General features: G+C 40.6%; 1 pseudogene; it reads left to right on the top strand.

The window, feature by feature from the left end:
• LOC127633193 (dynein axonemal heavy chain 9-like) overlaps positions 1–14,948 on the top strand; it is a 184,909-nt pseudogene that overhangs the window by 112,471 nt on the left and 57,490 nt on the right.

Below are 14,948 nucleotides of genomic sequence, written 5' to 3'. Positions count from 1 at the left end.
AGGAATATAAAATAGCCAATAATAGTTAAAATAAGGAACTAATTAATAATAAATTACAAGAAAGGGTACATTTCAGAGTCTATATTGGGAGATGTCATAATTGTCTCGTGTATTATGTTGTGATGTTGTATTAATTTACTGTTTTGTTCTTCAATACATCTTTCAACTACAGCCAGTGTCATTGTCGTTCCCTATCAAAAAGCTACACTTTGATGCTGCGCTGATTTAGTGCTTTGGTAACATCTTTAGGAGTGACCAGCTGTGAATATGTGTGCATGTCTTTCCAATAATGAGTGTGAAGAAAAGAAAGCAGTGTGTGTTCCCGTGTTTACGCTCTATGGCTGAAATGGACACACACCTGTTTTTCATGCTGCTCTTGCATTGGGGCGGGGAGGGTGCGAGCATTGCGATCTGTTTCAGTCAAAATGCTTCACACTCGTCTCGCTTACCTTCAAGAACCAGCATCCACTTTTTCATCGTGGGGCTCTCGCATGGATCTAGTGATAGGAACCGAGACGGGTCGGTTCCTATCGCTCGCTCTCTTCCCAGATCCAAATGGTCCTTCTCATGAGGTCCACGAGGGGGACGCTGAATCTCTTGAGTCTGCGGACTTTGAGCTACCCACCTCTGAACATTCCACGCACAATAACAAAGCGGCTGAGGAATTACTCGAGGTGGTTACTCGGGCTGTAGTCAGGCTACAGTTAGACTGGCCACGCGAACAAGAGACCCACAAATGCTCTAAACTAGAAGACATATTTCTCTGGTGGCCAAAAAAAAAAGGAAGGGAACGCTATATCAGTCCCTTCCTTTCTTCCCCCTGAGCTTTGTCATTCATGGAGGAATCCTTATACTTCCTGTGTCTTCGTGCCCTCGACGTCGACATATTCGACTATCGTGGGTGCTGAGACATGGGGGTATTCCATGATGCCGCCGGTAGAAGTGACACTTGCGGGTTATCTCTCACCTGGCTCGGAGACCCACTCTCCCCACAAAGCCGTGCAGGACCACCTCCATGCTTGTGGGAAAACCTTATCAGGCAGCAGGTCAGGCTGGTGCTTCCCTGCACACTACGGTAGTTTTGCAGGCGTACCAGGCTGACCTGCTGAAGGACTTGAGTGCGGGCAGTATGGAAGCTTCATCGTACCAAATATCTGTCTCTCTGGGCTACCAAACAGACGGCTCGCGCCATTGGCCGGTCTATGGCTGCTTTGGTCATCACAGAAAGACATTTATGGCTAAACCTTTCAGACATCAAAGACAGGGACAAAGTGTTCCCCTCGATGCCCCAGTTTTGCCTTCTGGCCTATTTGGTGACATCATGAACACGGTTATCACCAGGTTCCAGGAGGCAAAAAGCCATGAGAAAGCCTTCGGGCAATTCCTCCCTCGCTGCACTCAGGGGGAGGGGCCGCCGGCCACCCAGCCCAGCCCCTGTCCTTCTAGAAGGGAGGCTCAAAAACAGAGCGTGACGAATCGCGTTCCCCCTCGCAGAGACTGGGGACCGGCTGTCGCCCTCAGCAGCCCCCAAAGCAAGACCTCAGGAACTTCATTTCTAAGAAGAGAAATCCCTGACGGTCTTGCGCCCAGCCTTGGGGATAGCCCCCCCTTGGGACGGGTTGTAAGAAACATCCACCTATACCCTCCCGATACCCACACGAAACCTCTCCATTCCCGCCGCCTCTGTCATTTCGGGAGTTAGCGGTTTCCAGGGAAATGTTGGGTGTTCCGTTGCTTCCTGCCATAGCCAAGGATATGGAACACTCGACATCCCCTCAACAGAAAGTGTCAGTACTTAACTGTTACTTAACGAGATGCTGCGCTTCATTTCAGCACCGAGGATGCCCCAGGACTGCTCTTCAGACAAAATACCTGACAATGCACCTGTGACGCATCTATTTATAGCCCTGCTTCAGGTGTATCCTGATGATGTCACCTGCAGGGGATATAAATTCTAGTCAATTTCATTGAAATGTTGCACACATATTCACAGCTGTTCACTCCTAAAGACGTTCCAAAAGTGCTAAATCAGCGCAGCATCTCATTCCGCTTTAATCCGGGAACAAGGTTTACAGTTAAGTAACCAGAGATGTTTCCTTCCCCCCTTGTTGTCGAGCCTGTCTCTTGAGCAAGTTTAGTCTTCTGATAACTTATCCATATCTGAAATTAGTGCATCCTTCTTTTACTCATTTCCATTGGTTGCAGGGTGTGAGAGAGGATTGCACTTGTTACAAATTACTGTTTGATTTTTCTCTGCTTTCTCCCCAATTTGGCATGCCCAATTCACAATTCGCTCTAAGTCCTCGTGGTGGCGTAGTGACTCACCTCAATCCAGGTGGTGGAGGATGAATCTCAGTTGCCTCCACGCATTTTACCACGTGGCTTGTTGAGTGCGTGTGGAGGCTCACGCTATTCTCTGCGGCACCCATGCACAACTCACCACATGGCCCACATTTTGGTGACCACGAGGAGGTTAACCCAATGTGACCCTACCCACCTTAGCAACTGGGCCAGTTGGTTCCATTTTGGTTATTGGAAGCCTTACTGGAGTCACTCAGCACATCCTGGATAAGGCACTCAGCATGCCCTGGATTTGAACTTGCTACTCCAGGTGTGGTAGCCACCATCTTTACTTGCTGAGCTACCCAGGCCCCAACATTTATGGTTTTAATTTAAGAATAGTTAATAAATGCATAATGTACTGATTTTTTTTTAATGGGACTCTTATGACAGCGGAACTTCACAGCTGCTGCATGCCGTCACCTGAGTTAAGTTCAACACTACAGCACCAAGAGCACAAACAAAAAAAAAAATCACTCAACACAATTCCTTCATTTTACAGCAAGCCAAGGATATATTTCAAGATTAAAATTGCAGCTCCAACTTAAGAAACCACAGTAAGTTTTAGAGACTGTAATAATATGGGCTTGTTTGTGTTATGGTGATGTGATAGTGAATTATCACAGCTCCAGCTAGATAGGTTGAGAGAATATACCAACAATGGCCCTGTCCCAATACCCACACATGTGGTTTGGCCAATTGAGTGTGTGTACATGCTTCAGGAAGTAAGTGTTCAAGACTGTCCCATGTCTAAAACATTCCAAAGCTCAGTGCACTTGGACGTTGTGTCGAATGAAGTGACACAAGGGGTCTTCCTGGGACGCTAAACGTACCTCTGAACCTGAGAAAAGGCCAGACAGAATTTGCAAGCCCCGTCCCGGACATACGGGTTATAAAGGGAAGGCAGCGTAGCGAGTGCCAGTCAGAATTTTTCTTCGGAGCCGAATAGTTGTGCAACAGCAAGCTGAGATCAGCACTGTTTCACTCACCTCTGTTGGCAAGAAGCACTGCTGTTGGATCTACAGTGCATTTCCAGCTCTCTCTCTCTGCACGCTGTGCAGTCCATGCCCCTGGGCACATCGACGGAGCTCTCATTGCCTGAAAGAGTGTTTCTCCTCCTAAAAAGAGTTTATTTCCTCTAAAAGAGTTTGAGTTCCCACTCACAAAAGATCAATACACGGCAGGCGTTGAACGTCCTTTTCAGAATGCGTCTTTTTAAAGATGTCTTTCCGCCTCTGTGTAGTTCCTGGATGCGGTTGATTTCTCTCCACTTCTGATGGTCATAAAAGCAGCCTCGCGTGCCTGGGCTGCAATCACACACAGGCAGCGTTTAATGAATGGTTCATGTTCTCAGTGCGAGAACATAGCCATGGCAACATTGTGATCGCAGCCTTATGTTCTCATGGGAGAAAGCCACTTCAGCCACCCTCCGCATCGTGTGCTAAGGTGACACCTTTGCCATCAAATAAATTAAAAAAAGAAAACATTCATGGGAACTGTCTGAAAGCCATCCAAATTTACTTAGAGTTAATAGCAGTGAAGTCTAACTTTCCTGCAGGCCTCTGTTCCTGGGTCATCAACATTGTGAAGTTGTACGAGGTTTACTGTGATGTAGAGCCCAAGAGACATGCTGTAAGCAAAGCCAACGCAGAAATGGCCGCTGTACAGGAGAAACTTGCCACCATCAAAGCAAAAATCTATGTAAGTCATCATACCTTTCTAAAATGTTTAACTTTCTTCTAATCGCTTTCTGTCTTAACACTACAGTCTGCAAATGCACTAACTACAACCCAAGTGAAATGACACAAAATGCAGTATTGTACAATTAATAGTTTAGATTCTAAAATAAAAAGATTGGATGAGCCATGTTTGAAGCCATTGTAAAAAAGACAATATGTACAACAATATGCTTTAACCTACAGCTATGCTAATAAACTATATTATTTTGCTGCAGAATTTTATTTGAACCTCACATTATGCCTGGAGAACAACTCTTAAAGTGATAGTTCATCCAAAAATGAAAATGCTGTGATCATGCATTCATTCTGACACACGCTTCACATCGCAAGCATAATCGGCAAGTGAGCAAAGCATATTCATATCAGAAGCATCAGCAGCACGTCAGCAGCACATCAGAGCGTAGCATGAGGGTCACGTGAGCTGTTGTGCAGCGTGGGTTTCGGCTCCCAGAGTATTTTTGCAGCACTGCTCACGCTGAATTAAAGTGCCCATGCACTGTTGATGGATACAATTAAAGTGATTTGACACAAAACAAAGTACACAATACACAAAATAAGCACATATTAGTAGTCTAGTGTGTATTTATACTGTATGAATTAGAGCACATCTGAAAAACAAATGAAAAAAAAAAAAAGAAATTCCAGGGCCCAAGAAATCTGATTGGATTTCGGCTATCGGATTGGAACAAATCTTGAAAATGGGTTTTTCAAAAGACAAAAAAAGGATTCTGAAATCGGATTAGATCACGTAATCCAGTTTTGGTTTTGATCTGGATCAAATGTTCAGTATGTGTTGTTCAAAATATCAGGATTATCCTGATCCCAGCAGAAGGATGGTTTCAGGATGGATTTCAGGAACAAAATGTAATAAAACTTAAAAATTGGTCAAATAATACAACATTTGTATCATGCAGTATATATATATATATATATTTATTTATATTTTGCACTTAATTTGTTTAACCATTTCAATGATAAAGTAGATAAAGTAGACATTAGGCTACCTATTAAGCTTTTCAGTACAGTAAAGTAAAAAATATTTTCCCTTTTAAATAATTCCCCAAAAAGCTGTCAATATCAAACAAAAATTATATTTTAAATTGTAACTGTCATTTATCACTGTATATTAATTACAATGACACAATCATCAGAGATGAACCAGTCAAAAGTAGTTTCTAAGAATTGCATCCCATATTGCACGTCCGGTTAGTCCCTCATGCTGAGAGAATGCCGGAGGTTGGTCTGGGTCTTCAACAGGCTCTGGTGCATCAAAAACGTTATTACAGAGAGGGGCATTTAGCATTTTATGATTTAAAAGACATGTTCAAAATATCCAGAATGTATTTGTAATTAATGTATATTTGTTTGTTTTATTTATTATTATATGAGGATCAGATGTGGGGTCTGACTGTTTAAAAGAAATTGAAAATCGAAGGGGATGTTTGTATTGTTTTATTGTGCTGTTATCTGTCTCTTCAAATAAAAACACTTAAAGCGACCCCACGCTGGCTATTATACCTGTTGTTCTATACGTGGCTAGTAGTACAAAAGTGAATGGTGACTTAGCCTGTCATTTTGCCAAAAATTTCCTTTTGTGTTTAGCTGATGGAAGAAAGTGATAAGAGTTTGAAACAACATGAGTTTGAATATATATGATGACAGATTTATATTTTTGGTTCACCTATCCCTTTAACCATAGTAACATTACTGTACAGCATTAACTTCTTTATTTAAAAAATTATCCATTGTAATAACAGAATATTTTATTGATTAAATGTCATGCCAAACTACATTTGAGGTTTTTTTTCTTTTTTTTTTCTTCACTTTTTAACTTAACCTTTTCCAGACCACTTGAGTTGTTTCTCCAAGCAACTGATAAAAAAAAAACTTAATTACCCCTTTTCTCTCTTTTTCCTTTTTTACATTTTCTGTTCAGTCCTCTTCTAACGGCACCTTAATGAGAACTTTGCAAAGCTGACGGTGAAGTTTGAAAAAGAAACAGCAGAAAAGCTGACGTGCCAACAGGAGATTGAGACCACAGCATGTACCATCACTCTTGTCAGCCACCTAGTAAGTCACCCCCCACACACACACACACACAAATACATAAACACATGCATAATCTCTGCTTTCCCCCCGGATGTGATTAAATCCCTGCTCTGATCAACTCTATATGCATACATTTCAAATTAAACCCGTGGCTGGTGTTTCATATCTTAATTAAGAAAAAAAAAAACACTAGATGAGCCAGCAAAAACATACTTTTTATTAAAAAGTGGCAAAAAAGAAAAATATAATTAATTCTAAAAGTAATTTATGCTGTCCATTCAAGCGTGCAGTAATACTAAGTCAGCAGAAAAACACATAAACAAACACATGCAACAAGGCTAGTTTTTGCATGAAGCACACTGTCGATAGTAATTAATTAAAATTATTGTTTGATCTGGGAATATTTCAATTTTTTTCCATTGTCTTACAGTGACCTAAACAAGAGACCTGTATGCTGGGGGGGCAAAAACATGAGTCGATTTCTATGTTGGACCACTCAAACAAACAGAACCACGTGAAAGCACCACAGGGCCATTGTGTTTTTCAGGGTAATCTTAAAGTTGTAAGTTCAGTTAGTTAATTAAAGTTGTGTGTGCACATTAAACTTGGATTGTAAAAAATATGTCAACTTTGGAAAAAAATATACGTTACCTTTAAAAATCTTAGCTGTTAAACAAATAGTTGCAGGATGATCCTATTTATCACCATTGAGCCCTCCACTGTCTGCACCAGGGAGACTGTCCCTGAAACTAAACATGACATCATACTATAGCAACATTGTACTGTATTGTATTGTGTCCTGGTCCTTTGTATTCTATTCTATTCTATTTTGTTAATATCCATCATGCATGTCTTTTAATTAACAGAGTCCTGTCTGTCTCAGGTTAGAGGGATTGCATCTGAGAATGAGTGGCTGAAGCAGTGAATAACTTCAATAACCAGGAGAGGACTCTTTATGGGGATGTGCTCCTCATTACATCATTTGTTTTCTATATGGGCTATTTCACAAAACGTTACCAACTTGAGCTGATGGAAAACACATGGAGGTCCTACCAAATCAAGGTCCATTTACTGATGCCTGAATCACAGGATGTTTACACTAAACAGTGTACTTTGAAAGTGTAAATTGCAGAGCTACTTACAATTTAAAGATAAAGTCCAGAAAAGCTACACTTACATTTGTTAACTACAGCACAAACTACTAATCAAAGGTAGCTAAAAACAGCGGAGCTACTTAAAGGGAGATCTCTTTTTTAAGTATAAAAGTATCCAATTCTATAATTTATCATTTGAATTGTATTTAAATTTGATTAATTCTTTTCAATTAGGGTGACAGTGTTAAATTGGAACAGATAAATGTACATTAAATACAACAACAAAAAAAAACTAAAATGCAATCTAATTTATATATAACTGTGTGAAAACATAATTATGAACAGCAGCATTTTACTAAATATTTCCCTTTTTTAATCACTACATCATTTTGATATGCTGCATCGTAAAAAGGTAACTTCTTACTGGAAAACATGCAGTATCTTGATCTACTTTCACACATGTACACATGTTGTTGTGATTTCCGTGCGCAGGGATTTGGCATGCTCGCTCAGTACTGCGGAAATGCGGATGCCCGCGAAGGGGGGCGGAGGCCTGGCAAACTGAATTGTGTAACCGAGTCGGATGTTCCGGGCCAGCCAGCGTGACGGGTTGGGAAGTGAAAGCCACGCATCCAAGCTCCGTGCTAGGGGCACCAAGGGGACGATTATTTTTGATGTACCCGGCGGGGCGGAGCAGCAGGGCGGAGCAGGTAGTACGGAGGTAGGATGGAGGGTTCCAGTCCAGCCCCACACTGGTGGCGGCCCGGCAAGCATGCCGGACATCTGAGTGTCAGCCTCAGCCTGGGCGTGCTGGCCCGAAGGCTGCAGCCCAGGGGAGTCATCCGCGTCAGACTCCGCACTCTACGATGCAGCGGCGAGCTCATCCACCTCGAGCTCCAGAGGATAGGCATGCTGGCTGTAAGGTGAGCCGCTGTTGCCTCGAGCACGGACGGGAGTCAACGAGCATGTCGGGGGGTGGGTGGTCCGAGGGGGCATACCCGGCAGAGCTGCACCCGCTGCCGTCCCCAGATCGACTCCATCGGCAGCCGCATCGTCCTCAATCCCGTGGGAAGAAGGAGCAATGGGGGGGTGGCTGGAGTGAGCCGCGACCGCAACGTTGCCATGGTCACGCTCTCGCAGTTAGAACATGAATCATCCACAAACGCTGCCTCGGTGTGATCGCAGCCTAGACACACGAGACAGCGCCTGTGGCCTTCTGAAGCGGAGAGCACTCTACCGCATCCAGGAACTACACAGGGGCGGAAAGGCATCTTTATAAAGACGCGTCCTGAAAAGGACATTCAACGCCGCTGTGAAATGCTCTTTTAAGCGCCCAGGGGCAAACTGCACTGCCGTGCAGAGGAGAAGTGCGCCGTAGATCCAACAGCAGGTAAAGCGTCAGAGGAACAGGAACAGGTGTGTGACTGCACACACAACCATCGGCTCCGAAGAAAATTTCTGAATGAACTCGACGTATTTCCCCACTTTTATACCAGTATGTCCGGGGGCGGGGTATGTAAATACTGTCTGCCAACTTCTCTTTGGACTTTTTCATAGATCAGAGGCATATTCGGCGCTCAAGAGAGACCCATAGTGTCGCTTCTTCAACACAACGTCGAAGTGAGCGACAAACGGGGATATATATATATATATATATATATATATATATATATATATATATATATATATATATATATATATATATATATATATATATGTGTGTGTGTGTGTGTGTGTGTATCTATATACAGTGAATGCCCCTGAGTGGAAAATTAGTTATCAAGTCTGCCCTGCATAGGCCAAACACAGTAACTACACATTGTCAAAATTGAGTTATAATTAAAATTGGTTATCTTACACCATGTCCTAACCAACGCAATAAGTCAACAAGTGACAGGACATTTTGTCAAGCACTTTGTTTCTGTTTCTGCTAGGGGTGGTGTGAAAATGTATTCTGTTATAAACTACAATTCTTGAGACAAACGATTTGAAAGTTGTCTACCTGATGACATTTCTTTTTATAAAGTACACGCTTAGCTTAATAGCTTAATGCTAATACAATGATTGATAGATACATATAGGAAGCTACATTTGTGCAGAGTTCAAAACGAATAGGTTTTCTCTCTGAGAAGTTTAATTTCTTTAATTCTTAACATGCATTCCTTTAATGCACTGCTGCTACAGCCATTGAAGTGCCGCTTATTCACTGTGGGAAGTCAAAACCTCTGCTGTGGGTAATGATCCTTTATACAGGTTGATTTGTGATGTGTTGCAGACTCTGTCTGACACTGCATTAATAAATAGTTTAGCAGTAAAAAGACTCATCAAACTATTCAATGCCATAAACTACATGTTGCACCCCACAATATTTATAATCTAACAGCAGTGCACTTCTGAATGCGGAGCGAGGGTCACCCTTTGACTTTGAGCACTCTGGTTACTTTGAAGTCCATAATTCTGCACCCTGCGCATAAGCTGTTTTGTGGTGCATGGTATTACAGCTTTTCATATTTCTCACTTTTTCATTAAAATTTTTGTGGGACGAGAGGCTATAGATATTGAGCCTATTTACTTGTTGAATATCCATTAGTTACCCTTTCTTCCCAATCCTGTAAAATTAGCCTAAAACGCCTAATCAAGGCATACCCAAAGTATATTTAAAGCTGTTCTTGAACATTTTGGAGTACATGCATTGTTTTGGTCACTTTTGAAAGGTGACACTCTGACGTTTTTTTCTCAGCAGTCAGAATTACTGTAATTGCTACTGATTTTGAGTAATAGAAGTTTGAACACAATGAAATAGAAGTTTGTTTTTCTGCCTGAATTTGTTTTTTGCATACAGATGCCTGCAGATGACTATAACTTGTAGCTATTAGCTTGAGAACACAATGGGATCACAGCATGAAGCCTTACCTTGTCCAAGTTCAAATTTCATAACAATACCACAAAAAATTTATATTTTACACTTGTTTTTCTAAGGGTACACCCAGGTAATTACAAAACGTGTATTCATTATTCAAACTAAAGCTTATTTATGCAGAATATACAGTAATATATGTTATAAAATAAGTAATGTCTCCTCCCTCCATAAACATTTCCTCTGCCTTGGAATCAACATATGAAAATTCAGAAATTTCATCTCCAGACTCATCGCTTTCACACCGAATGCATTCTTCTATCACATCCTGGAGCGCAAATCTTGTTTTCCTGGTCCGTTTCGCCATATTTCAATCTCCAACTGTGTAAACAGTTCCAAAATTACACTATTCGTATACGCACAGATGCACGAATCACCTCGTGCTAGCAAGTAAACATTACGCACACACTTTTTAGAACATTCTTGAAACTTCCCACTAAAGCCGCATATCATTGTTTTCAGAATTTCATTGGCTATATGAAGCGCCAGTCATCCTCACACCCGGCTGTAACTGGCTTGATCTTTACACAAAGGAATGGGGGGAGGAACTTACATTTGACACAGAATGTGGTTGGCTATTGAAGGCTATGGACAGGACATGGAAGCACCTATTGGGTCAAATGAGGTGTCAATCGAAAGGTCAGAGTGCAGCATCCATTTTGATCCAGGATATAGGAAATGTTTATATCTTAACTGAAGCTATGACAGCTGCCGGGTACTTTGAAATGATGCAACAAGAGTCTGTGGGTATTTATTGATGTATTAATGTGATTTGGACTAAAAATGTTACTTAATTTGATTGTTTGGACATTTGACAATGTAACAACACCGTTTTTGTTCAGGATGTTATGGATCAGTGGACTGCTATGAGGTTTCATAGGTGAGTTGCCTACATTTTGTTATTGTTTGTTTATATGTTGGTGGTCTGACAAAGATATAGATTGTACCGGCTGTTGTGATTGTATCTTAAAATGGTTTATATCAATAGAATCACAAGAAATTTTGCTTTCCAAAGATATGTGGCATGTATACCAATGTACACACATTGCATAGTTTTTATTGTAACATTTAAAATGAGATCTATTAAAAGGCTGTGCTTGTTCATATATTCGTATGAAACTTGTCTAATTGGGTAACATGGGCATAATGCAGCCTAATCATACATCCTTTACACCAACTAGTCGACTAATAGCTCGGACATACACAAACTGGTTGAATGGTAGTTTTAAATTGGTAGTTTTGCACATCCCTTCCTTTTACCTGCAAATTCTGTATTACAGAATGAAACTGTAATTTTGGACACAACTGTTCTTCAATACACATTTCTTTCTGAGAAAAAGCAGTTAGTACAGCTTAATATATCAAAACATCAAATCACAATACTTACAGAATCGCAATACTTAAAAATACATATCAGGAGGTCTGTGGCAATTCCCAGCCCAAGTTTATGCTGCATTATGCCTAGTACTGCCCACTGTGATCTTTGTTTGGTCCAAAATGCAGTTCATTGTAATAGTACGTTAAACATCAAATATGTTCAGATTTGCTGTTATTGTGCCAAGTTTCACTATTAGTGTGAACAGACAAATTGCCATCTGACAGATCGTATCCCATCTCATAAGGTTAGGACACTTGTCAGACTTTGATTTATCCTGTTGCCGTATTTACTGCATTTTGGCTTTGTAGTGAAAACAATTTTCCTGGAAGAGAAAGACTGTAAATTAAACGTGTGCCTGCTAAAAATGCATTTTGTCAACTTTTAGCAGTGCACTAGCTATAGTACGACTAAAAGCCACAAAAGTCAAATCTGGATTTCATGGGGTGTTTAAAACTTCACTTGCATGATCAAATCAAATCAAATAAAATTCACTTTATTGTTACTCAACCATATACACAGGTGCAAGAGTGGGTGAAAGACTTTGGTACAGTTCCAAGTAACATAGCATGTTAGTGATGAGACATATATCAATTTACAATTAACATCAGATTTACACAGCACAATTTACACATCTAATATACACATAACTACACATAACACAATATAAAAATAATAACATACATTGTACAGTAGACAATACACACAATATATAATACACAATTTACAATAAAAATAATATATAAATGTGCAGTAAGGTTGTATAGTGGTTGTATTGACAATCGTGTCAGAGTGTGCACCTCCTGTCTATACGCTGTTTCATCATTGTCAGTGATCAGACCTCGCGCCGTCGTATCATCAGCAAACTTGATGATGGCGTTGGAGCTATGTGTTGCCACAGTCATGTGTGTACAGGGAATACAGGAATGGGGTGAGAACACAGCCCTGTGGGGTCCAGTGCTGAAGGTCAGTGGTGAGGAGATGTTACTGCTCATTCTGACCACCTGGCATCTGCCTGATAGGAAGTCCAGGATCCAGCTGCACAGCGAGCTGTTCAAGCCCAGAGCCCAGACTTTCACATCAAGCTTGGAGGCCACTATGGTGTTGAATGCTGAGCTGTAGTCTACAAACAGCATTCTCACATATGTTCCTTTTTTCCAAGTGGGGAAGAGCAGTGTGTATTGTAACTGCAATGGCATCATCAGTAGAGCAGTTGCTTCTGTAAGCAAACTGTAGTGGGTCCAGTGAGGCAGGCAGCACAGAGCAGATGTGGTCTCTGATAAGCTTTTCAAAGCACTTGCTGATAATGGGAGTTAGGGCAACAGGACACTAGTCATTGTTTCTTTGACTGTTTTGGTATGGGCACAATGGTGGATGTCTTAAAGCATATAAGACCCACATACAGGGAGATATTGAAAATGTCCATTAAAACACCCACTAGTTGATCCATGCATGCTCTGAGAGTGCGGCCCGGAATGCCATCCGGACCTGCAGCTTTGCGAATATTCACCCGTTTGAGAGATCATGTTACATCCTCAAAAGAGACATCTCTGCTGAGATGTTGTTTTCCTCAAAACAAAAATAAAATGTGTTTAGCTCACCCGGATGAAAGGCAGTGTTTTTCACAGCAGAGTGATGAGCTGCTTTGAAGTCTGTGATTATGTTATATCGCTGCCACATACTTCTCACGTGCTGTTGAACTGTGCATGATGGTTCTTCTGAAGCATTTTTGTTTAATCCACAATAGCTACATAAATATTGGAGACAAGGAGTGCGAGTACAACCCTTCACACTAATGCTTCACACCAAGCTGGAAAACCCTCACTACCAACCTGAGCTTTAGGCTCAATGCACACTGGTGAACTTCAGACACGGGACGGCCTGGAGGACTAAATCCTGGCGGCCATGGTCAGCATGGAAAGGCCCAGTCTGGAGGAGCTCAAGGTATTAGCATAGCTCACATTCAGTCTCCTTTCAGGCATCTTTCAATTAGACTGATGGAATAATATGCTCCCTCATTTTAAACATTCTCTGAGGAACATCACAGGCTTGCTTTCATTAAAGGCAGGGACAAGCTCTTTGATGTTAGATCATTCCCTCCTCAATTAATTGCCACCTAATTGGAGGGCATTTGAAAGGTGTTTTCGAGCTTAATTGAATTCATCAGTTTCTTAGGTCTAGACTGGCTGAACTCAAAGATAATTGGTCATCATTCAGTGGCATGATCAATCAAAATATAAATTAAAATATGTAATCATAAAGGAAGCACCACATTCTTGTCCCCAGGGTTCTACTTTGTGTTCTGATCTTTCCATACAAAAGGTTAATGAGTTGTTCATTTTTTGCACTTTCACATATAATTAGCATAGTCTTTCCACATCTTCCCTGAGCAATTTTGATGTGAACTATTAGAAACACATATGTAAATATATGTAATTATTGATGATTTATTAGCAGTACATGTAGTTAGTGAAGATAAAATGGTCAAGAAAGAGTTTGTGTCTTGTATATCACATGTCCTATTTCCGTAGAATAAGTCATTTACTAATGGCACGGTTAAGATAGCATGTTCTTGCAACTTGTCACCAGTTCATTAAGATCTTTCTTGTTTTTTTCCTTCCTTCATTTCCATTTTCTGAAACCTCTGTCTAAGCTAAACCTAAGGCTTTCAACTGTGAACGAATTACAACAAACTGAAGAAGTGTTTTTAATAACTGACAGGAAGAAAATGTGTTTATTTCAAGATGTGCATCCCTTCAGCTGCATTTGCCATAAAATGTAAATGTTACTTAATGAAGCTTGACTAATTAGTGCTTTGTATCTGAGATCCTAAAAAACTCTCTTATCATCTCTTATCATTAATTAAAATTGAAAGTTATAAGAAAACCGTGTCAATTCCCAACACCTGCCTTAACATCAAAATAATTTAGTGATTTGTATTTGCTGTTAGTTATACTTTGCCCTGTGTTTACTTAGATCTTATGCAACCACACCACAGAGTTTTTGTTTTTTTGGTTTGTTTAGATTCTGTTGCATGTATTTTACATCACAGAATACCAAAATAATTGCTGTGAGAAAAGTTGGGCATTTTTTATCTTAATGAGTGCTTGCCAGTGTTAAGGGCATTATATCAAGTAAATGCCACTGTGATCCGGAGAGCCGCATTATTGTTAGGCATCAGTCTTGGCTAATAAGCAGGAGAATTCTTCTCTTCGAAAATTATCTTAACCAACATAGCTTTTTTGTTGTGTAATTACTTGACATTGTAAATCTACCATCTTGGTTTTTCACAATTAGATGTTCGGCTGGCAAGTTAATTGTTTGGTTTCTAGGTACTAGGTAATTGGATTCACAAGATGCCAGTGGAAATTTAATCATTTATAACTGACTCATAACGATTGGATTATTTAACATACTTATTTCTTTCTTTCTGA

Source organism: Xyrauchen texanus, chromosome 40, assembly GCF_025860055.1.
Source record: "Xyrauchen texanus isolate HMW12.3.18 chromosome 40, RBS_HiC_50CHRs, whole genome shotgun sequence".
In the NCBI taxonomy this organism is placed as follows: domain Eukaryota; kingdom Metazoa; phylum Chordata; class Actinopteri; order Cypriniformes; family Catostomidae; genus Xyrauchen; species Xyrauchen texanus.
Note: the sequence above shows the minus strand (reverse complement) of the source record. Positions and strands in the feature narration are given on the sequence as shown.